General features: G+C 39.0%; 2 long non-coding RNA genes across 3 annotated transcripts in view; one reads left to right on the plus strand and one right to left on the minus strand.

Annotated features, from left to right (window-relative positions):
- Window positions 1-14,097, plus strand: part of LOC311439932 — a 135,306-nt gene extending 121,209 nt beyond the window's left edge. The window contains exons 10-16 of one of the 2 annotated variants that reach the window (XR_014695082.1): window positions 572-769; window positions 1,662-1,750; window positions 7,938-8,076; window positions 9,115-9,295; window positions 11,801-11,881; window positions 12,638-12,697; window positions 13,623-14,097. This is a non-coding gene — a long non-coding RNA (uncharacterized lncRNA). Of the gene's footprint in view, window positions 1-571; window positions 770-1,661; window positions 1,751-7,937; window positions 8,077-9,114; window positions 9,365-11,800; window positions 11,882-12,637; window positions 12,698-13,622 lie in introns of those variants that run through there. The other variant, XR_014695081.1, reaches the window with a different exon arrangement.
- Window positions 10,659-14,182, minus strand: LOC311439933. Its single transcript, XR_014695083.1, has 2 exons — window positions 14,081-14,182; window positions 10,659-11,662 (listed from the first exon to the last, which is right to left on the minus strand). It is a non-coding gene; the product is annotated as an uncharacterized lncRNA (long non-coding RNA).
- Between the last annotated feature and the right edge of the window lie 13,252 nt (window positions 14,183-27,434).

The raw sequence follows: 27,434 nt of genomic DNA on the forward strand, positions 1-27,434 counted from the left end.
CACTAGCTGTTCCAGTTACATTAGCAAATATACCTTGACTCTGCCTGTGTAATCAAGGCCATACAGTCCTTAAGATGGTTGCAATGGAGTTAAGCATTGTTATTAAGAATGGTTGAATCTGTAAGGATTATAACCAATAGCAGGAATATCACAAAATTGAAAGAAACCAAATCCAGCCTGGGACCGATACACTATTGAATGCACTCCCTCACACCTCTTCCTAGCTGAAGTTACTGGACACACGCTGCTGTAGTCACCATGTTAAACTACTTTATCTGTTTTAGCAGTTTTCTAAAAATGTCAGGTAATGAGACAGTGACAAGATTCAAAACAGCCCCAGAGCTGAAGGCAACTGAGAGCTGTTTTAGACAGCAGAGTTAGAAACATAATTACAAGGGAGACTAATGAAGGGCACCTCCTCAATTTCCCTGTGGCCCTTGCTAAGAAATTAACTGAAGTTTGTAGCAAATAAGCATGACTGAACTGTTAGAAGTGTAGGGAAAGGAAAGATTAAAATGTTATCCTCTAAACAATAAATATATAATTAACTGATTTTTTCTTGCTATTACAGTGTCTTTTAAAAAGAGAAATTTAATGGATTGTGTAAGACCCAACAGTTAGAAATGGTACTGGAAAGAGTCAGTCAAGAATTTGTTTTGGAGGAGCAACTTCAAAATTGTGGAACATGTGGGGAAGTAGGTATCCTTGATATTTCAAGAGTAGTAATGCTGAAGTTGTTTCTAGAGCCACCATCTATCAGAAGAAAAAGGTGGGATGTCTTTATGGATAGGTAGGTATTGCAATATAGCACCTCTCAAAAAAAAAAAAAAAAACACACCAAAAAACAAAACAAAACAAAACAAAAAAACACGTTGTCATTAGGCTTTGCATGAGATTTCAGCAGAACAGGTCCTCATAGATTTTGGGATGAATCTCATGTAAAAACTTGCCTCTGATTTCTGGAAGTCACAGGAAAAGAGAGCTGTCAAGCCAAATGTAGCAGGTGGAATGGCAGTAATTTACTTTGCAAAGCTGGGAGAGCAACAGCAATACAAGACACAAAACACCACCAAAACTGGCCTGGTTGTATTGTGAAGAACAGGCTAAGAGCAAAGAAGATAATAGAAAAGCTCTGCCCATAAAGAATAAAAGAAGTATGTTTATTAAAGAAAATAATAGATTTTGATTTTTTGGAGAGTGAACAGATGACCCCAATTAATTATTTCAGCTTGCCACAGCTGTTTGGGATGATATCAAAGCACTTAACATCAGGGTGCAAACAGCTTCTGTCTTAATCAGGTTTTCTCTGCTATGCTGTTGACTAAAAAGAGCAGGACATGAGCCAAAGTCAAGGAGTAGAGGTTTTACAGTTGTTAGCTAGCAAATCTTTCCTATATGTGTTTTGGTGGACTTAGCATTATTATCTGTAAGTTCTAAATAGCTTTTTTTTTTTTTTTTTTTTTTTTTTTTTTCATAATATAATGTTTATGTTGGCTTGATGTTGCAAGATTCTCTTTGAGTTTAATCATTTTTTTAATATTTAATCACTGAAAAAAAAATCAGAAGTTTGAAATGCAGTCATTTTCCTACAGACAAACGTTGAACAGCTGAGACAAACAGTTTACATCCTGAGTAATATTATTTTTTTTTTGTTCTTATAGGTAACTGATCGCCTATATCATGTTATTCTTTCTGATGTCTAACTAGATAACTGAAACCTTTTAAGTTATAAACAAGAAAATCGAAAGCAGTAAGTAGCTAATTTTTCTCTCTGCTTCTAAAACTTAAATTTGCAGAATACGTGTGTTTATAACAATGTTAATTCTCTATCCATCTTCTGTTAAAAATTGCAAAGAAGCATAGAGATTTTTGAGCTGAAGAATAAATGTAAGTCTTGTGGACAGTTTTTAGTTCCTACAGCCTTGTTTGCCCTCAATCTCTTTCACTGTATTTGGAAAATAAGTTGATTTAGCAAAACAATGATTGTCAGCACTCAGGTTACCTTTATTTCAGTAAGAAAAAATAAATAAATCAGTGATTTGTGGAACCTTTCCAAATATATTTCCTATAGGGCCCTCTTTAAAAGAGCATGAATCTTTGGCAAACAACGTGTTGTTGCATTAATTAATGCTACAGACACTTATTCCACAAGATCACAGAGAATAAATATCCTAGTAGTAGCAGTTATATTTTTAACAAATTGTGTCCCTATTTATTTTATGGGAAGTCCCCAGACTTCAACTATTAAAGCCATTTTCCTCTTACATGCTTTACTTATTTTAATAGTCTTAGAATAAACATAAAAGCTGTGCAGGAAACAGGTACAATGCTCTTACAATGACATTGCTACAACTAAGTCTCTTTTCTTTTTCCTCATGGAAAAATATTTCTTTTTCTGAAACCCTACAGGTTTCTCTATCTACTGTCCTGTTCCTGTTTTGTAATATTTTTTCTGTCCTCAGTAACGAGTTTATGGATATTAACTCTCCCACATTTATCACAAGTTGCAGATGAAAAGCCCTTAAAGAAACTTGGGAATGTACATGAAGGTTACTTAGTACACAGTGATAGATGATTCTCCATAGATTCCATAGCTCACCTATTTTACCAATTTTACATTGTGATAAGCCTACCCATTTTAAAAAGCTATTAATAATTTAACTTGCTCCATTACAGACAATATCTCTCTGAGGGATATGTCAGCTAGGAAAAATGATACACTTACGAACTTTCTGAAACAATCAAATTGATCAATTCTTGAGCTAGCTTTTCCTGTGAAGCTAATTCTGAGGTAATTTCTTTTCCTTCATTAAGTCTGCTGTCTGAAAGTAAGAGTAAGCAGAACTACATGAGGAAAGCAGAGTCAGCTGCATTTTTCAAATGGAGCCCAGAATCTCCATAGAATCCAATGGAATCCACGTTGAGTGAGATGAATACGTGTTTGTGTTTACTTACAGAAAAACATGAAATTGGTTTAATACTTAGGGAGTTCTTAGCATTGATTATCACGTTCTTCCAATGCTCCACAGAATGAAGTCTTTCATAATCAGAAGAACATGATAACCAGTGAAATTACCATTGTATTGATTTTACTTGTTCAGCTACAGAAGGATGTTAGTCTGTGATAAGAAAAGAGAAATTATAGTATTTCTATTGTGAAAAGGTCATTACACTAGGCATCAGCTTACAGCCTGTAGCTAAAGTTTAGCCAATGCTCCTTAACTATGTCATTAAGAATTTGTAAGTTAAAACTAAACATCTTATTGTCTACTAAGGAGCAAAGGCAGATGAAAGAAATTGCAGCAATATACACATATGAAAATAGTGAGTCTGCAATTAGAAACATCACCTCTGGAATGATTTCCAAATCTCATCACAAAGGATGTTCTTTTGGACAAGAAGGAAGGGTATGGACACAGAAATGGAAATCACTGAACAAGTCTGGGCACTAGAGAAAGATTATCTAGGCATAGTTTGAAAGGAACTAATTCTTCTCAAGGCAGCAGCTGCTATGATGTTCTGCGTGGATATATCCAAATCACATTCTGCCAGTCCCTGGCAGTCAATACAACCTTTCAGGAAGGACTATTGTCTGCCAGTGTTAGGGAACATGTTTAAACTTACTTTAATGCATTTATTTGCAATTCCAAAACAAAACCAACCAACCAACCAAAAAAAAACAAACCAACCAACAACCAAATAAATAAAAATCCACATTCATTCCTGACCAGGTCTAAGGATGGAAAATAGGTATGATTTAAAGCTATTTTTGCAACTTGCTAGCTTGTCTGAATACATCATAAATCATGACAGCACCTTGATTTCTACTGAAGAACTTCTGTTCTACTGACATAACCCTGAATAAGCCATTGGGGAAGTAATAGTCCTTAAACTGACAGCAATCCGTGTACTGATTGCTTGAGTGCACAGCCTCTGCTGCAGCTCATTCACAATGCCCTTGGTGGTCTGCATGTGGAAAAGCAGTAATGTGCTTCAGGAGGTACTCTATAAGCAACAAACTCCTTATTGCAGGACAGAAACTTCAAATATTACGACATTTATGCACTCTTTTAAGGAAGTATGCTTCTAGATCACTTTTCTCGGGTAAGTGCGTTTCTGTAGGGAAGCATAATCATCCTTTTTTCATCAAAGATGAATCCTCGGACTCAGTACACATTCAGTACTGGGAGATGGGAGATGAGATTGCTCACCCACTGCCATGACACTTCAATCTCAAGCTCTCTGCAGCACAAGAACAAACAGCACTTATGAGCCCTCTAAAGTATGATATTCAGATTTTTGCAAAATGAAGCAAGTAACATGAGGTATTTCTGTCACAGATCTTTTAGACTTGATTTGAATTCAAGCAAGGACTCGGGATAATGTCCTTGAATTTACAAGCTATTTCTTTGGTTCTTCTTGTTAGCCTAAATAAATGCTGTAGAATGGAAGCTGAAAGTTGAAATATCATTCAGTCCATATGCCTAATTTTTATACTGAAGATTTATGTGTGAGGTTAACTATATAATTATCTTTCTAAAGGATATTGCTGGGTTTCTGAATTAAGGCTGATGGCATAAATGAATAAGTAAAGGTCATCCTTCAATGCATTATTTCTTTTGATGATGGTCAATTTAATACACAAATACTTTGTATTTGGCATGAAATCTCTTTCATGAAAATCACATCCTACTGCCCATCTTTATAAATATTAATTCACAGAATGCATTTACTTCATGTAGCACCTGACAGCCTCTGTGGCAGAACTGACAAGTTAGTCAGTAAGAGAAAAAAAAATTAAAGGCTGAAAAGTTTATTCCAAGGTATCAAAGTGCATTAAAATACATATTTATATATAGATTCCTACTGAGTTGCAGAGGATAAGGATCAAGTTGAAGATGCTAGAAGAGATGAGGGTGGAATGGTCAGCAGTATATTCAGATCTTTAAAATCACATTATAGGTGGGAATTCTTCAGAAAAGACTGAAAATAAAACTGTGTACAAACCAAATGAAACTAAAATCAAAACCAGACCACACAGACGCAGGCTATATACATTACCCTTTGTATATGTAGACCTGAAAATGCCTATGTTGGGAAGGGGCAGAGGTTTGTTTTCCTCTACGCACAAATATGATATACATGTATCACTGTCTATCCGTTGGAGTCCAACATAAACTCGAGTTCCAGCCATTCAGTTAGTCCAAGTTGCAAACTAACCGGAGTAATTCAAATTAGCAATTTGTATTGAGAAACTCCTGGTATAGCTCTAAAGAAGGTAATGTACTCTATATCACAGAGACAGCAGAATCTCTGAATTGTCTGTCAGTTCTTGGATGCTTTGCCTTTATATACTATGAACATCAAACATGCAGATTTGATTTCAGTAATTGGGGACCTGCCCATTCTGCTTAGTCACTAAAAAGTCCCAGATTCGTGCAACTTCTCAGAAGAATCTGTGACTTAGAAGAAAAAGGCTATAAAACATTCATCTTAATTTAGGGAGATCTATATCACTGTACTAGTCTGTGCTACAAGAAAATCTTTACAGAGCTAGATCATTAATTTTAACAGAAGAGAAAACATATCAGAAAGTGCAGAGGTATTTCAAAATGGGAACAGGCAAATGTCAGGACAATTTTCAGAGGTCACATATTTCAAAGACCTGGCTAAACTTTAAACAATGCTGGGATATGTTGTTGCCTTTGTTAAAACGTAATAACAAGTTCCCGTATGAAGACATCAAAAGGGTTTTAATTTACCTTTTGAAATATATATATATATATATATATATATTTTTGGTGCTATATGTTTTATTATGTGGCTATACAGAAAGCAATGGCCAAATTTCTTGCAGGCTGTTTTTCATTTGGTTTCAATAAGAAAATACTTGTCCTGGTTTGGATGTTTAATGTATATATGTATATATATATATATATTTACAGTCTGATAAATTGACAAGGATTACAACAGAATAAATCTACATTCTAAACATGTATTAATTTACTTACATAATAACATTGGCTTTGAAATTATATTAATCTGAATAAAATTCTAGTTACTTTAATTGGATTAAGTTATATGGGGTTCTATTCTTATGTGCTATGGCAGCTCTGCATACAGAATACCGAATATTCTTCTGCAATTTAGCCAATCAGCTTTGGCTGTTGCATTCATTTTTCATTTCAATATTACTGTAAGGCAGCTTTTATTTTTCAGCATCAAAGTGAGGTGTGCATATTTAAGCTTTTATTCATAATGCTTAGTCTACATTAGCTGTTATTATAGAGAAAACTGCCTAGATTTGAAGAGCACTGAATTCTAGTAACTTAAAATAATTTCACGTTTATGGGGCCAAAACAGTGTAGTGACATTACTGAGGACTAAGTTTGGTAAATGAATTTGTATAATTTCATTCAAGCAACAGAACAGTGGACCAGCCTAGAACACCATGGAGTTGAATACTTTTTTTCTTTTCCTTTTTTTTTTTTTTTTTTTAATTCACCATTACACCACAGAATATAAGTTAAAAATTCATCATTTTATAATATAGATATACTTAAGAGAAGACAAAACAGAAACAAGGTTAGTTGTCACTAAAAGTGGGGAGGAAGGGAATCATTTTGTGTTTACATTAACTAGACTACAAAGAAAAGTTCATTTTAATTTTTTCTTTGCTAGTAGAAAATTGATATTTCAAAGCTGCTTTCATAGTACAGAAATCTTAAGCATTCTGGAGCAACTAACATATTTTACTTTGTCTATGCCAAAGTTAAAGCTGGAAGGTAAATATATTACTTTAAACATTATTTTTACTTTTTTTTCACTATATTTCAGGAAATTATTTTGGTCCTTACTTCTGTTTTGATCAGTGTAAAGGGAATCTACACAATCATTATGCAAACAAAATCACCAAAATCAATCAAACGCTACTCATTTTCATAATATTTCTTAACTGTAATATAGATAAATAAAAATTGAAATGCTTTCTGAATTGGAATATACAGCTGTATGATTTATGGCTTGCTCAAATGTGAGGTGATTATAGGGCAGACTATTTTACCACTTTTTAAATGAAAGACGTAATAATTGTGTTAAAATCTTTCATTCTTTAGAAATTATTTAATTGAAATCTCCTGTGGATATGAAATTGTTTTCTATTATGCACGATACTTCAAAGCTTTACTATTAGGAATAAAGGACTCCTTGAGAATATTAGGATGCGTTTTCACAACTGGCCTCACCACCTCAAGGGGTTAACTTCACCTCCTCCAGCTGCAAGTTCCCTCCTCCTTCTTTAAGCAAGCATTAGTATTCAAGCAGTTTTGCAGTGAATCATTGGACTGAAAATGTAACCTCCAAAAACTAAATGGTTTTGTTTGAGTAGTGAATTTACCCAGTGACTGAATTTACCCTGTAGGCCACTTAATATTAGCAATAAATTAAGGCCAATTACGTGGAACCAGGATCAAGAGGAAGGATGGGGCGGTGCCTTTTGATAACAGAGCAGCCTTAGATTGGCTTTTCATTCCCTTCTGAGACAATTTTGGCACAGTCTTTGCATGCTGATTGCTTTAGAAATGTTGACTTGTGGTTCACATATATGTGGTGGACACATTATCTGGTCTTCTTTGGACCTTAGTATGTGAAAGGAATTTAGAATTTCTAGACTTTTCAAAAGGTATGAATCCGTAAAGCCTGTATCTTCAGTCATCTATTCTAATCCAAGTACCACTGAAATCTCATTTTTTCAGAAGTCTCATCTACCAGACATGGAGCAGGAAAATCTCTGCTGGAGCTCTCATAAGATTCTTCACTTTAAAACAGACAATATGAAAAGCCTCTGTTAACTCTGATTTTTTAATAAATCCTTAAAAAAAAAAATGTTTATATTTCTATTTCTGATGGAAACATAACTATTCTTTTCCTGTTTTTAGATTACCGCACTCCAGAAACACCTGTTGTATCTGGAAACAGCCTCTGTTAAGTGCTAACCTGAAGTATCTGAGGAGTTTCACACCCAAAAGGAAAAACACCCTCTGCCATCACAGTCCTCAACCAGGCTGCTGCTCTAAGGTCAGTCATATGTACTAGGATATTTGTGTATGGAATAATTTGCTTGTGGTCTGTTTTCCACCTTTTAGGCAAGTGCAGTTACATGACAAAATGTAGGACACATTTTTGAAAAGAGAGGTTATAATGTCATTTGAAGATGAATCTGATAAAAATATGTATATATAGTATATATGGAACTTCTTCCTTTTTCTGCTGCTCAGGCACACTTTCTAAATTGATATTTTTTATCTGCTGGTAAAATATATAAAAAAATAAAAAATAAACAAACAAAAAAACAATAATTTAGTCTCTTACCAAAATTTCTTTTCTGGGATCTTTGCCAAAAGTTTAAGTCCAGAGCCATGGTAGTTTCTGAGAGGATTATTTCTCCATGAAGAGCCACAAAGACTGCATTGAGAAGCTGTCACATAGTCATGCTTCTAGTTCTGTATATGACAAATCCAAAAGCTGTCACTGTCAGCAAACGTACTATCGCTCAACCTTATCACTTCCTGACATCCTATGGATCCATCTTTCTAACTTCCTTTTATCTTCTTACTGTCCCCTGGTACCCATCACTACAATAGTATTTATTGCACACCATAAAATAATTCAGTCAGACTGTCATGGTTCTGTGGCTAATCTTCAATTTCTTTTTTTTTTTTTCTTTTTTTTTTTTCTTTTTTTCAAATTTAAATGATCCAATTGTAATGTTTTTCAAATCTTCTCTGTCTAAAACTTTAGGGATGTTGAAAACCAATCTCTGGTCCACCAGTAAAAATAATGCCTCCTCCTGTATTGCATTCTGTGGAGCTAAGAAGTATATATTAAAAAAAAAAAAGGATTTGGATTTGGATCCGAACGCATTTGGATTTTCAAAAATCCAAATTTAGTTGATTGTAATGTAGATTATATGAGTATAATTTTGCATGCAAAGAACAATGAGTCAAATTACAAAAGAAGATTGAAAATGTTGAGACTTGCCTCAACATATATTATTTATTCTGTAGATATTAATACTTGTCTTCAATAATTCATGGCCTGTGTTCATTTTTGTAGGATTCCAATGTTTTCTGAAACCATCTCACTCCCTGGCATGGGAAGGATGATTGGAACAGCAGCTCACATTACAGATTTTCACAGCATTGCAGACCTGAGCTGCTAGCAGGGAAGCCAATGTATGAGAAACTGAGGAGTGTGTGTGTTAGGAAGAAACCATCTGGATCTCTTAGACAGCTCAGTATGTAATTCTGTTAATACTATAGAGTCTTTTAATGCCACTTTCTGTAATAATGTATCAGAGCTAAGAGATTGTGGTTAGTTATGGGTGTGCTATAGCTATTTTTCTTCAGAGCTCTATCCTTAATGGCATTTTTACACAATATTTTCTTGTCTTTTGCAAGCTAAACTGTTTTTGTTCTGTGCACACAGCCTATCAGGGCACGGTGCGGGTGGCTGTGCAGTGGGTGCTGAAACTGGGTGAGGGGGCTGTAGCACAGCCTCAGCATCCAGCAGCTCCCATGGGCAGGGCTGGCTGTACTGCTGTGGGTGCTCATCCAGAGAGAAGGGGCAGCTCTGCCATGTGCCCCAAAACACTGGGAAAAGGGACGATGTGTTCAGGGCCCTCTCACACTTCACCAGAAAATTTTCTCCTTTATTGAAAGCTAAATGTTGAGCAGTGGGATTCAGGAATTAATATTTCAGTATCAAGATTTTTTTTTCTCTTGCTCTCATATAATATTTCTGTCCCTATGCACCCACTGCACCATACTGGACACAAAACACTCTAGGAGAGAGTCTAAATCTCCTGTTTGTAACCATGAATGCCTGCCATGTGAATATTAAAAAAAAAAAAAAAAAAAGTAATTAAAAAAAAGAAAGAAATAAATCCAAGCTGCTACATTTAAAAATTCATTATTTTTAAACCAACGGCATCTTTTTTGAGTAGCTGTGAGAGAGGTGCTAAATTTTAATGTTATTCTTGTGAAAGATGGATATGGTTAATTTTACCCATTCATCTTTTGTATTGTCAATTGCTGTGTTGGCTCATTTTACCCATTTACTTTGGTTCTGTCACGACTAAGGGAAAACTTCTATTCCAGAAAAGCAGAATTGAAGGGAATTAGGTAACTTTTGTAGGCTTTGCCAGGTTGGAATGAAGAGCTTTTCAAGGACCATCAGCATATGAATAGGATTATCTTGGATGCACTGGTAGAAGATGAGTGACCAGACATATTTTTAGCCTTTGGCAGCCAAGGAGGATGGAACCTCTGAAAACAGAATGAGTGCAACCCAGAATGAAAGAAATAACATGTCAGGAAACTGGGCAAACATTGTGAACATTACAGAGGGGAAGCTGAAACTTTTAGAGAAGCGGACAAGGAGATAGGCAGCGTCAAAAATGTTTTTACCTCTTGTTTTTCTTCTGATTTAAGAATCCTAAGATAATGTTTTCCAAATGAGTAATAAATGCCAGGTTGTTTGCAAAAGTCCGTCTGGTGCCACAGCAAATCTGTGTTGTATCGATTTTGAAAGGAGTTACTAAATAGAAGCCTATGTTTGTTTGAAGCAAGCTGCAGGTCCTGGTGAGAAACGCATGCTGTGAACTTGGCAACCAGTTCTGAGAAGCAGTGGTTGCCCAAGATCTAAAACTCCAATGGTGCCCCTGCCAGAGGAGAGATTGGCTGACGTCAAAAAGTGCAATCTTCAAAAAGATTTAGCCATCATTTAAAATCCTATTTCCTTTTACAGTGACTTTAAACACTACATTGACCTATAACTTGGGACCTAACCTTTGTACACTGGCTGGCATCTGCTGAAATCTGTGCTACAGCCAAAGTCTTTAGGCTTGACTGAGTTCTTTCTCAAGAGGTTGGAAATCAGCTTGAAATACCTCTTTGAAATGCAAGGTCACTCCTAGAGTCAAGTTCATGAGACTAGGTAGTTTATAATATCTTGTACATGTAAATAGATGATTGGAGTTTAAAGATCTTATGGCTTAAATGACTTCATTGAATAAATCCCATGAATATTTTAAAATATATTTCACGGTGGATGCATTTTTAAACATTACTAACAAATATTGTTAAACTAGCTTTAACGAAAACAAAGGTAAAACCACAGAAAATGAAAAAATTATAAAGCCTTTTAGCCCTCATGAGAAATATTTTAATTAGCTTATTTTAACCTGCGTATATTTTTACATTCATAAGTAGCATCATACTCAGGCATATCATCCATAAAGCAATTTATCCCATCACAAATCTGTACCAAAAATGAACAGTATGACTCCCTCTCTTAAGATGCTGCTCTGTCTGCATTGACTATAAAGGAAGTTTAAATGTCTGTCTTAAATTACACAACATATGAGATGACAAATTGAGGTGATATGAATACCATGATGAATTCAGATTCTTCGGTAAACATTCTGAGGCAGTTTTTTTTATGATCCCAATTTCTATGAAAGTCAACAGGATTTAAATGAAAAATGGTTTTTGGATCTGCCCTTTTTATACCTGAAATCAATATAATCAACCCTTCCCCATTTCTTCTCTGACTTACCAATAAAGATGTGAACTTCCTGGACCAAGACTGTTCCTTGTTATCCCTATGAATAACACATAAGACAACAACACTGATTTAATTTTATTCTCTAGGAGCTGTTTGTAATAGTATTGATGAATAGTACTAATAATAGAACATATTATGTATTTTTGTGTTGTTTTTAATGGCTTATTTCCTGCAGCCACAGTACAGAAGTGCAAGAGCCTGAATAAAGACTTAACACTGATTTTACTGTGGGCTTGTGTAGCATTGAAATGAACAGGTATGTACAAATCTTGTTCTATAAAGTTTCAAAATATGCTAGGGTAAGAGTTCTTCTCCACAGAATTTCCTGGGCAATTCATCTAGTAAAATAGTATAAAAAGAACTAATTTTCTGTTATATTTTAGCTGACTTTTCCAAGAATATCACTAAAATGAGTGTTGGCTAGTGCAGAGGGGACAAAAAAATATTTTAGCAATAGCTAAAACATTTTAGGTGGGTCACTTTATTTACTGGTGCATTTTCGAGCATGTTAAAGGCTAGAAACAGGAGGGAGAAAATGCCTAACATAGCTTTTACTCTTTCTTCTCCCTGAGTCCCAGGAGCATGAAATGAAAGCATTTTTAAAGTATTTTATTAAAAAATATATTCTTATTATTTGAAAAATTAAAGGTATTTTTAATAGTAAAAACATCTTAAGAACTGAACAGTCATGGCCAAGATCTGAAGGGTCTTGGCAAGGAATTAAGTTATAAATATATGCAAGAAGCTTTATTCTAAAAACACTAACAGCCCTGAGCCAAAATGCACACGATAAATATTGAAACTGTGCTTACTAAAATGTAGCTTCTAAAATGGCAAGAAAAATGTATAGACTTGCAGCCAGACTAGGTATAAGGCAGCAGAGTAATATGGCTTTTTTGTCCTACTTTTTGTAGTAGTGACTTAGATTTTATATTTCATTGTCCATTAAGCATAAAGTACCAGAGGTAGATTTCATAAAAAGAAGTAATAATGATGTATTTGTCATCTGTAGATCTGTAATTGAAAAGTCCTGGGTGTTGCCTGCATCTTCCATGTGTACTTTCATTACAGAGTAAGTAAAAGATGCTATTTCCAATTTCTAAATTCTATACAGCCTGGTTTCAAACGTTGTGTTGGACTGCTGAGGGAAGTATTTAAGAGATTTGTGGACGTGGTGCTAAGGGACATGGCTTAACAATAGGACTTGGTAGGTCAGGTTGGTGGTTGGTCTTGATGGTCTTGAAGCTCTTTTCCAACCTAAACAATACTATGATTCTATGAATTCGAATTAGAACTCATTAGATCTATAATTTACAATTGCTGCATATTTCCTTCTGATGAAGGTCTTTATATATTGTAGAACAAAGTTTTGTGGGATTTTTTGGGGATTTCTAGGTGACCAAAAATCTCAGCCCTGTTCAGTGGGAGCCTGCTTCTTAATGATGTGAGTTGTCTCTTGAGAACTCATCCTCCAGAAGGTTCCTAACCAGTTTGGACTAGGATGATGTCATTAAGAGATCACAGAAGTTGACAAGAAATGAGATGTCATCTCAGAGCACAGTTACTGAATTTTATTTGGATGAAAATAAGCTGGAATATCCACCTTATCTGGAACTGAACTGAAACTCAGCTAATGTTCTCCTATCCCTTATGGGTATCGAGTTCTAGTGATACATACAGTCTGTGTATGTATCACACCAGTCTAGTGCCTACATACAGTCTGGAGCAATCCCCCAAACACACAACAGGCATGAAGTACTCAGCACGAACTGTTTCACTGTGCAACTTCACTGCTGTGCCATGCTGTTAACATGTATGCATATGCAACAGAGCCTAGTAAGGACTAGAATATTGCCCTGTTTTCCAGACTTTCCCTTGTGCATTCCTTGTGAAAAAGCCTCCAGTAGAACAGCTACAGGATAAACACAGATGTTGCAGTAAGATTTTGCCCTGCTGGGATCCCCTTTGTTTACCACATAACTTGTTTTATTTTGGAGAGGCTCTACTGATATTATCACAGCTGATAGCACAGTACCTTATCCCTAAGATTCTCCAATTCTGCCCAATCCTGAAATGAATAGTTTGAGAATTTCTGAGATTCTTTTTTTTTTTTTTTTTTTTTCTTTCTCAATAAATGTTATAGAAAATGAGATATAAAATCATATCAGTATCTTATCAAATTCCCACCCTCTTTTCATTTTCAAAGTGATCCCTACATTTAGCTGTGCAGTCTTGCTGAGATAAAACGTGGGTTGTGCAACTCCTTCTCTCTGTGGGACATTATACTATTGCTTTGATGATAGGTTTCAGAGTTTCTATCACTACTCCGTGTCTCAAAATATATTTGTTGCAGGGGCAGCCTCCCATCTGGTGTGCTCTTGACAGGTAAAGTCAACTTACTACAGAAGCAAAGGTATAGGGATGATGAAAAAGGAAAGGAAAGCATAATGTTTACCTGTAATATTCCTTTCACAAGATGTGAAGTCGTTTGCTGCACAAGCAGCAAAACTGTCTTTGTTCTCTGCATGGATGCCAAGATGTGTTATCTTGGGAAGAAGTAGGTAGTTCATAAAGAAGTCACTGTTTCAGTAAAGCTGGCCAGACACCATGTTTCTGTGGAAAATAATTTATGTTTATTTTCTGAAAAGCAAAATGTTTCCATTGTTGGACCTTGCAGGAAAAATAATAAAATATATCTCCCAAAAATGAGATCCTTTCAGTGAAGAAATTAATTTAATCTAAAACCTGTATTTTCCCTTTTTGATGGAGGCTTTTCAACCTGCTGTTGTTTCAACTACTCTTTGAAACAAAGAGGAATTTAAAAACAAAACACTAATGTTTACTGCAATGATATTTTAAAGATCTAGAAATGGCAACTTGTGACACAAGCTCCAAGACTGCTTAATATATATAAATACCCTGGAAATACAGGGTTATGTTTGTTTATGCTGCACAGTTCATACCCCTAGGTGGAGAAGGTCACCCAGAACTCAGCATCACCTTGGAGTTTCTCAGCTCCCATTAAATGTAATTGACTTGCCCGAAGACTTGTGGGTTACTGGGGAGAGAACCCAGATCTTTGGGATTAATGGGAGAGAACAAAGAAATCATAATCACGGCTTTTAGTCATAACTATTGATAACACTGAAGGTCATTGTTACCGTAATCCTAATGGTTGCAATAAAAATACAAGCTTTTGAGAGCAGTAGGTATCGCAGTTTTTCCTATGGCAGCCAGTATGTCAAAAGTTATTTTACTAGCGATATGTCACAGTAAATATATTTAGAATCATGCAGTACATGAAATAATAGATAACTTTCCCATATGGTATGGCAAGATTTAATTCATTCCATAATTTGAGCTATTATTTTTATAATAAGTATATATGTAAAGTCCTACACATATATGATAAACTCTACAATATCAAGTATGTTACTAAATACTTATGCAATTCTTCTGATAATTAAAAGTACATCTTACAAGGCTAAGAACTCCAAAGGCCGTGGTTAGGAACTGGTAGCTTCACCTCATTTTAGACTGTGATAGCTTTGTGTGCCTTTGAAATTGCTATGCTCTTCAAAGTAAAAAAGAAGGGCTTTAAATATTTTTCCTTCTCTTTCAGCTTGGAGCTATGTTTCAAAATGAACTCAATTTTGAGTAAAGAGTGTTCTAAATTTTAAAATGTTAATATAAATATTGCATGACATCTGTGTAAAACAGGTGCCTGCTCTACACAGGACTGTATTTTTCTTTATGTCAGATCTCTTGAATAGCAAAAGTTTCAGACTGTTCTGAAACAGGCTTCATAAAAGAGAGTTGGACAACTCAAAATTGCAAAGCATAATGACAATAGACAATTATATCTCAGGAGCCGAACTTAAGCCATTTTTCTCTCACACCCTCTCATTTTTATCTTCATTTATCATTATTATCTGCATAGAGCTACATTTTTTTGAAGAAATACTTGGTTTTTAATCTTAGTTATTTTAATTTCTTTATTCAAGGCATTTTACTTTTCAGAGAGTGAATCAGGTACCCAGATTGGCTGCTCATATGTTTTCTGAGCAGTGTTTGCTGTCTCTAGATACAAAGTGAATTCCTGTAATAGATTTATTGTGAAGGAGGAAGACTCACAGAGCTTTAGCCTCATTTGTCTACTCTCTTGACTGTAGTTTAGCATCTGACTCTGTGGAGAGCTTGAAAGAGATGGAAAATTTAAAAGAAGCTGTGACTCTGTGCCACAGTTAGGAAACATGGATTTCTCCACAGAAACTTGTGCTGTGGACTCTTTTCCATCATGTGTCTGATGCAAAACTGTATGCCTGTCTTGTGACCTACTACTGAAGGATAAAGGGAGGACTGAGATCCCCCCACAGAGACGTTTAGCACAGGAAACCAGTGAACTCTTACTTTCTTTCACAAACCCTGCTCAGTGTGACTTTTGAAAGTGCTTTGGACACAAATTGAAACTGAGCTAATTTGGATTACCATTACAGCAGTGTCTACCTAGACAGGAGGCAACAGAGGCTCTGTTTTTCAAAGACAAAGTGCTCCAGCACAGCACTTTCCCCTCAAATTATCCCTGGTAGACCAAAGTTACAAATTTATCTTTCTGCCAGGTCTATGAAGCTCATACAGTTGCAGAAAACTGTTGCGTTCTCAGTCACTGAAAGGAAAATTATGAGCTAATATCCAGTGTTCACGACTTACAAGTACTTACAGATGAAAAAATGCACCTCATACCTATAAAATAATTGGTTTACTGTTTACAAAACCTTTCCATTACTATCTCTTCAGAGTTTACTGTAACCTGAGATTATTCTTTTTTTTTTTTTTTTTTTTAATCAGTCTAGCCATGGAAACTTAAATTTAAATATGGTAAACATAGAATCTTTATGCCCTTCTCTAAGAGTAACTAATCAGTTTACCATTACACGTTTGTTGTTTCATAAAAACACGACAATAAGTAAGTGAGAACATTGCCAATATTTCAGAGACCACTGAAGATTCATCGGCATGCCCACAAACAGCTTGTCAAAATACAGCTAACCTTTTCTTACTATGAATAAATATCTATGCCTTTGCACCACAGCAAACATAGTATGAAATATTAACTTCATGGTATATCCAGGTGCTTCTTAAATAATTCTTAAATAATTCTTAAATAATTCTTAAATAATTCTTAACCAATTAAATAATAAACCTGAATAACATTTTCTGGTCTAGGATCTAAATCACCTAGTCCTGAAAGGAAAGATGTGAATTTTCAGCCCACACATGTGGACTGAAAATAGCACCCAAACAAATCATAACCTGAATTCTTTGGTCAAAAGTGGCCTCCTGCACTACACTGCTAAACTCTTAGTTTGTTACTGTAAATCTAAACAACCTCCTTTTCATTGCCTCTAGCCAGAATTAGAGACATAGCCTTTCAATGGCTCTTTACTGTTGCAGAGAATTACAAAGGAGGACAAGTCACATTCACTTCAGAAATAATGACAAATCAAGGTTATTTCTGTATTATAGTGATGTGAGAATGCTTTGATATTTTTCTACCACTATAAATCAAAACAACTCTCAATTCCAATTCTTGAACATGGAAAGGATCATTCTATTAACTATGATAACTCCAGCACTGAAACATCAGCTGGTTATTTATCCCCTTTCTCCATCAAGGCCTACACTGCAATCCAGTAAATGTATTTTTGATTAGCTGGAGCAATAAAATGGGGCTGGAAAGAGGCATAACTCTTTGAGAAGAAAAAGAAACTAAAAATATTGGGTAGGAAGAAGAAGAAATAGGAAGAATCAGAAGAGACCTGGAAAACCATAATCAGAAAATCACGGAGGACATAAAAATAAGAGTAACTGAACTTACCATTTGACTCCAGTAATTCACTCATTTAATTTATCCCACTGTCGTGGTTTAACCCGGCTGGCAGCTAAACACCACGCAGCCGTTCGCTCACCCTCCCCCCTCCCTCTCTGGGACGGGGGAGAGAAATGGAAAGTGAAGCTCGTGAGTTGAGATGAAGACAGTTTAATAAGACAGGAAAATAATAATAATAATAATAATAATAATAATACAATGATGATAATAGTACTACTACTAATAATATGTACAAACAAGTGATGCACAATGCAATTGCTCACCACCCGCTGACCGATGCCCAGCTTAACCCCGAGCAGTCCGGCCCCCTCCCCCCGGCTAGCCACCCCTATATATTGTTTAGCATGACGTCAGATGGTATGGAATACCCCTTTGGCTAGTTTGGGTCACCTGTCCTGGGTCTGTCCCCTCCCAGCTCTTACTGCACCCCCCCAGCCTGCCCGTTGGCAGGACAGAGCAAAGGCTGAGATGTCCTTGGCTTAGTATAAGCACTGCTCTGCAACAATTAAAGCATCGGGGTGTTATCAGCACTCTTCTCATTCTAAGCCAAAACACAGCATTCCACCAGCTACTAGGAAGAAAATTAATTCTGTGCTAACTGAAACCAGGACATCTATCCACCCCTTATTCCATACCATTTATGTCATGCTCAGGTTACACTCTTTTCCATACATTCTAATTAGTCACCTATAGTAATCATGGTAGTGATAACATACAGTATAATATACTATTTAACATGGTGCAATTCAGTTCATGGGCTATTCTCACCCAGTATTAAATCTCCTTGAGGTACACACCGGACCTCTCCGTTCTTTTGCATCACCCACCAAGTATATCCAGGTCCCTGAGCGAAAACAATTCCACGAATAGGTTTGCCTTTTCCTGAGGCAGGAGTAGCCCAGACTGTTTTACCCAGCATATTTTTTACATGCACTACAGGAACTTTATCCCCATCTACAGTACGTAACAGGTTTGATTGGGCAGGTCCAGCTCGGTTGGTAGATCCCCTAGTATTGACTAACCAGGTGGCCTTTGCCAAATGCGTATCCCAGTTTTTGAACGTCCCAGCGCCCATTGCTTTCAAGGTAGTCTTTAACAGGCCATTGTATCGTTCAACTTTCCCGGAGGCTGGTGCATGATAGGGGATGTGATACACCCATTCAATACCATGTTCTTTGGCCCAAGTGTCTATAAGGTTGTTTCGGAAGTGAGTCCCATTGTCTGATTCTATTCTTTCTGGGGTGCCATGTCGCCATAGGACTTGCTTTTCAAGGCCCAGGATGGTGTTCCGGGCGGTAGCATGAGGCACAGGATATGTTTCCAGCCATCCGGTGGTTGCTTCCACCATTGTAAGTACGTGGCGCTTGCCATTGCGAGTTTGAGGGAGTGTGATGTAATCAATCTGCCAGGCCTCTCCATATTTATATTTCAGCCATCGTCCTCCATACCAAAGAGGCTTTGACCGTTTGGCTTGCTTGATTGCAGCACATGTTTCACAGTCATGAATAACCTGTGCTATAGCGTCCATGGTCAAGTCCACCCCTCGATCACGAGCCCATCTGTATGTTGCATCTCTACCTTGATGGCCTGAGGTGTCATGGGCCCATCGGGCTATAAATAATTCACCTTTATGCTGCCAATCCAGGTCCACCTGAGCTACTTCAATCTTAGCAGCCTGATCCACCTGCTGGTTGTTTTGATGTTCTTCAGTAGCCCGATTCTTGGGCACATGAGCATCTACGTGGCGTACTTTCACAGCCAGGTTCTCTACCCGAGCAGCAATATCTTGCCACAATGCAGCAGCCCAGATAGGTTTGCCCCTACGCTGCCAGTTGTTTTGCTTCCATTGCTGTAACCATCCCCACAGGGCATTTGCTACCATCCATGAATCGGTGTAGAGATAGAGAACTGGCCATTTTTCTCGTTCAGCAATGTCTAAAGCCAGCTGAATGGCTTTCACTTCTGCAAACTGACTCGATTCACCTTCTCCCTCAGCAGCTTCTGCAACTCGTCGCGTAGGACTCCATACAGCAGCCTTCCATCTCCGATGCTTCCCCACAATACGACAGGACCCATCAGTGAACAGGGCATATTTCTTTTCATTCTCTGGCAACTGGTTGTACAGTGGGGCTTCTTCAGCACGACCCACCTCCTCCTCTGATGATATCCCAAAGTATTTGCCTTCTGGCCAGTCCATGATCACTTCCAATATTCCTGGGCGACTGGGGTTTCCTATTCGAGCCCGCTGAGTAATCAGTGCAACCCACTTGCTCCATGTAGCATCAGTTGCATGATGCGTAGAGGGGACCCTTCCCTTGAACATCCAGCCTAGTACCGGTAATCGGGGTGCTAGGAGGAGCTGCGCTTCAGTACCGACCACCTCCGAAGCAGATCGAACTCCTTCATGTGCTGCCAATATCTCCTTTTCAGTTGGAGTATAGCGGGCCTCCGATCCTCTGTATCCCCGACTCCAAAACCCCAGAGGCCGACCTCGAGTTTCCCCAGGTTCTTTCTGCCAGAGGCTCCAGGTGGGGCCGTTCTCCCCGGCTGCAGTGTAGAGCACATTCTTTACATCTGGTCCTGTTCGAACTGGCCCAAGGGCTACTGCATGGACTATTTCCTGCTTGATTTGTTCAAAGGCTTGTCGTTGTTCAGGGCCCCATTCAAACTCATTCTTCTTACGAGTTACTTGGTAGAGTGGGTTTACAATCAGACTGTAATTTGGGATGTGCATTCTCCAAAACCCCACAACACCTAGGAAAGTCTGTGTTTCTTTTTTGTTAGTTGGTGGAGACATAGCTGTTATTTTGTTGATCACATCCATTGGGATTTGACGACGTCCATCTTGCCATTTTATTCCTAAAAACTGGATCTCCCGTGCAGGTCCTTTGACTTTATTTTGTTTTATGGCAAAACCGGCTTTCAGAAGGATTTGGACTATTTTCTTCCCTTTCTCGAAAACTTCCTCTGCTGTGTCACCCCACACAATAATGTCATCGATGTACTGCAGGTGTTCAGGAGCTTCCCCCTGCTCTAGTGCAGACTGGATCAGCCCATGGCAAATGGTAGGGCTGTGTTTCCACCCCTGGGGCAGCCTATTCCAAGTATATTGGACTCCCCTCCAAGTGAAGGCAAATTGTGGCCTGCACTCTGCTGCTAGAGGGATGGAGAAAAATGCATTAGCGATATCAATTGTGGCGTACCACTTGGCTGCCTTCGATTCAAGTTCATACTGAAGTTCCAGCATGTCCGGCACTGCAGCACTCAGTGGTGGCGTGACTTCGTTCAGGCCGCGATAGTCCACTGTTAGTCTCCACTCGCCATTAGACTTTCGCACTGGCCATATGGGACTATTGAAAGGTGAATGAGTCTTGCTGATCACTCCTTGGCTCTCCAATTGACGAATTAGCTTATGGATGGGAATCAGGGAGTCTCGGTTGGTGCGATATTGCCGCCGGTGCACAGTTGTGGTAGCAATTGGCACTTGCTGTTCTTCGACCCTCAGCAACCCCACAACAGAGGGGTCCTCTGAGAGACCAGGCAAGGTAGATAATTGTTTAATGCCCTCTGTCTCTAAGGCAGCAATACCAAAAGCCCACCGGAACCCTTTTGGGTCCTTGCAGTATCCTCTTCTAAGATAGTCTATGCCAAGGATACATGGAGCATCCGGACCAGTCACAATGCGGTGCTTTTCCCACTCATTCCCAGTCAGACTCACTTCAGCCTCTAATACAGTCAACTGCTGAGATCCCCCTGTCACTCCACAAATATAGATGGGCTCTGGTCCTTTATAGCTCGATGGCATTATAGTACATTGTGCACCGGTGTCTACTAAAGCCTTATACTTCTGTGCGCGTGATGTGCCAGGCCATCGAATCCACACAGTCCAATAAACTCGATTGTCCCTTTCCTCCCCCTGGCTGGAGGCAGGGCCCCCCTAATCCTGGTCAGAATCTTCCTCGTTTCTGTGTTTGAAGGACTGTCTGCTGGAAGTTGGAGCAGCAAACTTTTCGGAGAATCCCTTTTTCCTGATTGTTTTCTTTTGCAACTCACGTACCCGTGCCTCTAGGGTCGCGGTAGATTTTCCATCCCACTTTCTCATGTCCTCTCCATGGTCTCGTAAGTAAAACCACAGGGTGGCACGGGGTGAGTACCCACCATATCGTCTTCCTTGTGTGGGTGAACGCCTACCCCTGACAGCTGAGACACTGCTTTGTACAGGTGCGAAGGAGAATAATCTCTCTTCAAGTTGGTGAACCTTTTCAGAAAGTTTCTCCCAAGTGTTCTCCTTTGGTCGGTGGGCACTGGTTGGTTCAGGTGGGGAGGACAATAGATTCTCTTCAAGTTGGTGAACCTTTTCAGAAAGTTTCTCCACAGCTGAGACGCAGGCCTGTAAGGAAGAGGAGAGACTTTCTTCGTACTGCCGGAGTTGTTTAGCCGCTTCACCCACTGTGGGTTCCTCATCCTCTTTCCAGGCCATTATTGCCAATGAGCTGGCATATGATGATGGTGCACTCCGTACAAACTTCCGCCACATGGGTCGTGTACACTTGACTTCATCTGGATCTGTGGATGTTTGTTTGAGGTCTGGATCCTCATAAATCACTTCCCGTACGGCTAATTCCCTCAGGTACTGGATTCCCTTCTCCATAGTGGTCCACTTGCCTGGTAGACATAAAATATCTTCCTTGAAGGGATACCTTTCCCTCACAGCTGAGAGGAGACGCCTCCAGAGGCTGGTGGGTCGTGCTCCATCTGCAATTGCTTTGTCAATGCCGGCGTCTCGAGCAAGGGATCCCAGCCGCTTGGCTTCCCTGCCGTCTAATTCCACACAATTGGCTCCAGAGTCCCAGCACCGGAGCAGCCAGGTGACAAGCTGCTCACCTATACAGCGACCAAAATCTTTTCGCACATCTCGTAGCTCGCGCTCGTTTAGGCTTCGGGTAGTTACTGTTGCTCTTTCGGCATCCTCATCTTCCTCCTCCTGAATCCTTGACGGCCCAGCGTCGTCATCATCTTCGTCATCTCTATACTTAGTTTTGGCAGAAGCCTTACCTGGATTGGCAGAAGACTCTCTGCGTTCTAAACGACTTGAATTTCTATACCATATTTTCACCTTCTCTACAGGGGCAGCTTGCACTGCTACTGCTCGTTTCTCTGACTTTGTTACAGGGTCTGCCACAGGGGTTGGAATGCCCTCTGCAGGGTCAACTTGCACTGCTACAGCTCGTTTCTCTGACACGGCCACAGGAGCTGGAGCGGCTACAGGAGCTGGAGTTGGAGCTGGAGCAGTTGCAGGAGCTGGGACTGGAGCAGCAGTAGGAGCTGGAGCTGGAGCGGCTTCAGGAGCTGGAGCTGGAGCGGCTTCAGGAGCTGGGACTGGAGCAGTTGCAGGAACTGGGACTGGAGTAGCGGCCGGAGCTGGAACTGGAGCGACTGCAGGAACTGGGACTGGAGCAGCTGCAGGAGCTGGAGCTGGAGCAGCTTCAGGAGCTGGGACTGGAGCAGTTGCAGGAGCTGGAGCTGGAGCGGCTGCAGGAGCTGGGACTGGAGCGGCTGCAGGAGCTGGGACTGGAGCGGCTGCAGGAGCTGGGACTGGAGCGGCTGCAGGAGCTGGGACTGGAGCGGCTGCAGGAACTGGGACTGGAGCGGCTGCAGGAACTGGGACTGGAGCAGCTGCAGGAGCTGGAGCTGGAGCAGCTTCAGGAGCTGGGACTGGAGCGGCTGCAGGAGCTGGGACTGGAGCGGCTGCAGGAGCTGGGACTGGAGCGGCTGCAGAATCCACCGTAGGGGTCACAGTGGCCGTTGGATCTGTCACAGGGTTTGGAGTGGCCGCAGGGTCTGTCACTAAGTTGACAGCAGTATCAATGGCAGCTCGATAGGCATGAGCCAGGCCCCAGCACGTTACAATGATTTGTGTTACTTTGGAACTGCCAGAATCATTACACCTTTTTTTCAAGCATTCTGCCAGTTTTTGAGGATTTTGCCATTGTTCAGGGGTGAATTTCCAACACACTGGGTGTGCCAACTGCTCTAGATGCCTGCCCATATCCACCCATACTCCCTGCCACCCACAACTATACTGCCTCCGGGCAGATCTCCGGATGAGCTTCCTAAGTAGTTGTTTAACTTTAAGCAGAACTTGAAGTGCATTCAGGAGGCAGAACAACAGGACTATGCTGGTCTGAGTATCCCAAGGATATTCAATATCTTGGAGAGCTATTGTAATAAACTCGGAGGATAAGAGGGTGGTGAAGGAGGAAGGGAGAGTGATCAAGGAGGGTACAGGGGTGGTGAAGGAGAAAGGGAGAGTGATTAAGTAAGAAAAATTATCTTCCCCTTTCCCCTCCACAGATTGACTCCCTAATGAAAAAAGGCAACAGATACAATTGCTAATAGTTTCCAAAATACAGTTTCCAAAGTATAGAATCGAAGATGTTACTGAGTACAAATACCAGGTTAGAGTCATGGCCAGATATTTCATCATCTCATAAGCCACTGATACAACACACAGTACCATAACGGTCTGAAACCAGGGCCCGGAGAGGATAAACAACATGACAGAGAGCACATACGGAAAATAACGTGCTATAATACTCAATTTGGAAAACAGGCGCAGCACAGTTGAGATTAAAGCAATCAGCATTATGACAAGTGACTATTAAGCAGGTCTAATACTTATACCAATTTTAGTTTAACACACTCTGGTCAGATCTGCCGTTATCTCAACCTTTCGAGCCCCACGTTGGGCGCCAAAAAGACTGTCGTGGTTTAACCCGGCTGGCAGCTAAACACCACGCAGCCGTTCGCTCACCCTCCCCCCTCCCTCTCTGGGACGGGGGAGAGAAATGGAAAGTGAAGCTCGTGAGTTGAGATGAAGACAGTTTAATAAGACAGGAAAATAATAATAATAATAATAATAATAATAATACAATGATGATAATAGTACTACTACTAATAATATGTACAAACAAGTGATGCACAATGCAATTGCTCACCACCCGCTGACCGATGCCCAGCTTAACCCCGAGCAGTCCGGCCCCCTCCCCCCGGCTAGCCACCCCTATATATTGTTTAGCATGACGTCAGATGGTATGGAATACCCCTTTGGCTAGTTTGGGTCACCTGTCCTGGGTCTGTCCCCTCCCAGCTCTTACTGCACCCCCCCAGCCTGCCCGTTGGCAGGACAGAGCAAAGGCTGAGATGTCCTTGGCTTAGTATAAGCACTGCTCTGCAACAATTAAAGCATCGGGGTGTTATCAGCACTCTTCTCATTCTAAGCCAAAACACAGCATTCCACCAGCTACTAGGAAGAAAATTAATTCTGTGCTAACTGAAACCAGGACACCCACCTGTGTGTAGGAAACATCCATGGAATGCCAGTATTCAAATTACCAGGTCCCAATTTCATGAATGTTGGGCAAAATGGATATCCATAATTTTGCAGGTACCAAAAAATGTATGTATTTACTGTACATTTTTCATTATTATTTTTACTACAGATAGCCTTCTATTTTGGTATATACAAATATATACAAATACTGAATATTGCATGTCCAGTTTTTAGAAAATACTCTGCTTTTTTTTTTTTTTTTTTTTTTTTTTTTTTTTTTTTTTTTTTTTAACAACAGAAAATAAGACAATGTGAATTCTAGCTAGTAAGAAAATTGCAGGATTGGAAGACAAAGTGAGAAGGCTAAGGATACTGAGAAAGGGACATTTTTTTAAGAATTTTGGTAACTAGAAAGGAGTTTGTGTTTGTGTATTATTTTTTTTTCTGTATTCAGCACAAATTTAGCATAACTGATTAGTTATCACATTCACGCATTATCATTAACAACTCTGGTGACTAAAGAAGGGTGAATTATTCAAGTAAAAAACATAAATAGACACTTGAAAACATTTTCTTTTTCATATCTTTCCGTAAAAGTAGAATTCTCTCTCTCTTGTTCCTTCTCTCTTTTTTTTTTTTTTCATACTACTCCTTTAAATAAAATAAAATAAAATAAAATCAATAGGAAGAGGAAAAAAATACCTATTTTAGAATAATCAGTGAAGTCAACCTAATGGAAGAGAAAAAGAGCTTTATCGCTTACACAGGAATTTCCTGGTGTGCCTGGTTAAATGCATTTCTAAAGATAATATTATAAAGCATTTTAGATAATATGTATCTTTGCAACATTATCATTTGCCAGCCCAGTGTAAGAGCCTCTAAGCTAACTCTGGTAAGTGCCTACTGCATTCTGGTACCCCTCTTCCAGTGCATTTGAGTTGAATATTCCCTCTAGAACAAATTAGAGCACAAAACATGTCAAGCCTTCCTCTAAAAGCCTTGGGAACTTTAACAGAAAGCCTGTTATATTTGTGGGCTGAATTGCTAACAAAGATGCTCTGTGCTTTTTTGTTCAGAGACTAAACATTCAGAGTAATATTAGATTCCTTCTTAAAACACAGTAATAAGTAGTTAATCATCATCACTGCTGTCGTACAACACTAATTGTGATAAATACACAGAACTAATTTTAATAAATCTGGAATTCTGTGGGAATCCCACAGTTTCATTTCATTTGAGTTGATATCCTTTTCAAAACCTTGTAATTTATGGTTGAATCCACAATAGGATCCTTTTGTGGATACTTGCACAGCAGAAAGAGATCTTTTAACCAAGAATAGTTTTACAGTACAATATTTACATACAGCAATATTGGTACAGCATAATGTTAAACAGCTTTCTCTTTACCATCAAAGAGTATGAAAGCTCATTCTTTAAAACTAGTTGATTAAAATCTGTTGGCAGTTGTAGAAAGTAAAATATGTATGAAATGATTTAGCTATGGTTTACTCTATTATCATAATTTATAAACAAATACATAAAAATTCATAATATGTTTTAAAAGGCAAATAAATATTTAATATTTGCTTGAGGCTTTCCCAGGAAACCTTGACCAGCAACAGAATTGCTGATTTCTACTTCTAAAAGGAGACAGAGTTGCTTGATTAAATGAAACCTAAATATTGACTGTGTACCTGGAGTGGCCAGCATCCACGCTGCCACAGCCTAGGATGGCACCAAGCCCAGTGGAGCTAGTTTAAATCATTTTACCTCATCAACTGTTCCCGTTTTCAACTTATGCATGGCCATCAATATCTGGTTCACCTAAAGAACTGCATTTAGATTTGCCAAATCATGCAGTTGCTGATGTCCAAAACTATAGGATTACTCAATAAACGGTGGGTACTTTCCCAGCTAGGCAACATTAGTGGCTTGTGATCAAACCAGCCTGGAACACAGGCTGCTTTATATTGTAAGCTGGGATTCAGCCACTGTTTAATTAGTAAATAGTCTTCACTTTGAAGATCTGCAGCAAAATTAGTGGTAACACAGGCACACACACACAAACAACTCCTTAGCCTGCTCAAGCTGCAGAGCTGCTGATTTTTAAAATGTGGATAACACAGAGAGCAAAGCAAAAGTAATAAAGAACTGAGGCCATCATAGTGCTCCTCAGGTAAAAATAAGCTCCAAGGTCTCTCAGACTCTCTTGCAGGAAACCATGAAATTATTAATTATTATTACATTTTCCAGGCATCTAAAAGGTAATACTCCTTGACACCTTGTCCCTCCTCTTCCTGTGTACTGGCAAAATATACCCTTCACTCTACGTTGTGATAAGAGTTAAACCACACATCATTTGACAGAAATTTGCATCATGCAAGACAGGCCAAAGAGCAGTGGCTGCTGAATATAAACAAGCAGATAAACTGTGATTTGATTAAGTAAATGTTGTGATGTGTGAAATCCAGGGTTCAAGCTGAGGAAATGTGGGACAAGATTTTTCCCCTCAGTCCCAAGCGATGTGTAGTGCTGAGTGCTCAGATCTAATTGCAGTTTGCCTTCAGTGGCATTCATGGAAATTGG

This window comes from Aythya ferina, assembly GCF_964211825.1.
Source record: "Aythya ferina genome assembly, chromosome: 7".
NCBI lineage: Eukaryota > Metazoa > Chordata > Aves > Anseriformes > Anatidae > Aythya > Aythya ferina.